At 43.1% G+C, this 2,040-nt stretch overlaps 1 protein-coding gene across 1 annotated transcript in view; it reads left to right on the plus strand.

The window, feature by feature from the left end:
- The first annotated feature begins 914 nt into the window (after positions 1 to 914).
- si:ch1073-126c3.2 (uncharacterized) overlaps positions 915 to 2,040 on the plus strand; it is a 13,410-nt gene continuing 12,284 nt past the window's right edge. Inside the window, exon 1 of the transcript XR_004336027.1 lies at positions 915 to 924. The gene's annotated coding sequence lies outside the window, so the exon portion shown is untranslated. The remainder of the gene's footprint in view (positions 925 to 2,040) is intronic.

Genomic DNA, 2,040 nt, shown 5'->3' on the forward strand with positions numbered 1-2,040 from the left:
CGGTCTGTCCCCAAAAAAAAAAAAATCTGATGTAGAAAAAAAACTTGAAGTTAAATGAGATTATATTGGTTGGTTTATTTACAGTGGTGTGAAAAAGTGTTTGCCCCCTTCCTCATTTCCTGTTCCTTTGCATGTTGTGTGCACACTTAAGTGTTTCGGAACATCAAACCAATTTAAACAATAGTCAAGGACACCAGTAACACAAAATGCAATTTGTAAATGAAGTGTTTTATTATTAAAGGTGAAAAAAAATCCAGACCATCATGGCCCTGTGTGAAAAAGATTGCCCCCTAAACCTAATAACTGGTTGGCCACCCCTAGCAGCAACAACTGCAACCAAGCGTTTGCGTAAACGTGCAATGAGGCTTTTACAGCGTCCTGGAGGATTTTTTGGCCCACTCATCTTGCAGAATTGTCCTAATTCAGTTACATTAGAGGGTTTTCGAGCATGAACGCCTTTTTAAGGTCAAACCACAACATCTCAATAGGATTCAGGTCAGGCTTTGGCTAGGCCACTCCAAAGTCTTCATTTTGTTTTTCTTCAGCCATCGGTGTGACTTGCTGGTGTGTTTAGGATCATTGTCCTGCTGCAGAACCCAAGCTCGTTTCAGCTTGAGTACACAACAGATGGTCGGACATTCTCCTTCAGGATCTCTTGGTAACAGCCGAATTCATAGTTCCTTTTATCACGGCAGTCTTCCAGGTCTTGAAGCGCAAAACAGCCCCAGACCATCACACTACCACAACCATATTTTACTGTTGGTATAATGTTCTTTTATGAAATGCAGTGTTCCTTCTACGCCAGATATACTTGGACCACACACCTTCCAAAGGTTCCACTTTTTGCTCCATCGGTCCCCAGAATTTTGTCCCAAAAGTCTTGGGGATCATCAAGATGTGTTGTGGAGAATTGAGACAGCTTTTGTTCTTTTTGCTCTGCAGTGGTTTTCTCCTTGAACTCTGCCATGCAGGCCATTTTTGCCCAGTCTTTTCCTGATGTGGAGGGCATGAACGCTGACCTTAACTGAGGCAAGTGAGCCTGCGTTCTTTGGACGTTGTTGTGGGGTCTTTGTGACCTCTTGGATGAGTCGTTGCTGCGCTCTTGGGGTAATTTTGGGCGGCCGGCCACTCCTGGGAAGGTTCACCACTGTTCCATGTCTTCGCCATTTGTGGATGATGGCTCTCACTGTGGTTCGCTGGATTCCCAAAGCTTTGGAAATGGCTTTATAACCCTTTCCAGACTGATGATCTCAATACTTTCTTTCTCAATTGTTTCTGAATTTCTTTGGGTCTCGCATGATGTGTAGCTTTTAAGGATCTTCTGGTGGACCTTACTGTGTCAACAGCTCCTATTTAAGTGATGCCTTGATTGTGAACAGGTGTGGCAATAATCAGCCTGGTGTGGCTAGAGAAATTGAAATCAGGTGTGGACAACCACAGTTATAGTATTTTTTAACAGGGGGGCAATCCATTTTCACACAGGGCCATGATGGTTTGGATTTTTTTTCACCTTTATATATACACCTTCATTTACAAATTGCATTTTGTGTTTACTTTGTGTGTCCTTGACTTTGTTTAATTGGTTTGATGTTCCGAAACACTTACGTGTGACAAACATGCCAAGGAACAGGAAATGAGGAAGGGGGCAAACACTTTTTCACACCACTGTATAACCAAGAGGTTGAGTGAAAAAATAATGCAACTGCAATTTTAGCAACGTTTGACAGAACATTCCCGTGGTTAAACTGCTCTGACCTGCTCAGCTCATCCACAGCTTTCTGTCAGCTTAGGGGAAAAAACAGGGCTTGAGTTCCCCAGCCAGAGGCACTTTTAGAGTACCTGCTCAGGGACAGAACATCTTAGTTACCTTCCCTGAGTTTTTGTGAGTATTGATTTTGTGTGCTAGAATCCAAAATAGTGAAAGGAACAACAGAAAACAGACACTGGGTGAGACTGTGGCCTTTGCTGGACAGGGTGGAGTATGGAGGACAAGACTGACATGTATGAATAATGCAAGGAGGAACATCTCTCTCTCTCTCT

The sequence above is a fragment of the Etheostoma spectabile genome, chromosome 17 (genome assembly GCF_008692095.1).
Source record: "Etheostoma spectabile isolate EspeVRDwgs_2016 chromosome 17, UIUC_Espe_1.0, whole genome shotgun sequence".
Classification (NCBI taxonomy): Eukaryota; Metazoa; Chordata; class Actinopteri; order Perciformes; family Percidae; genus Etheostoma; species Etheostoma spectabile.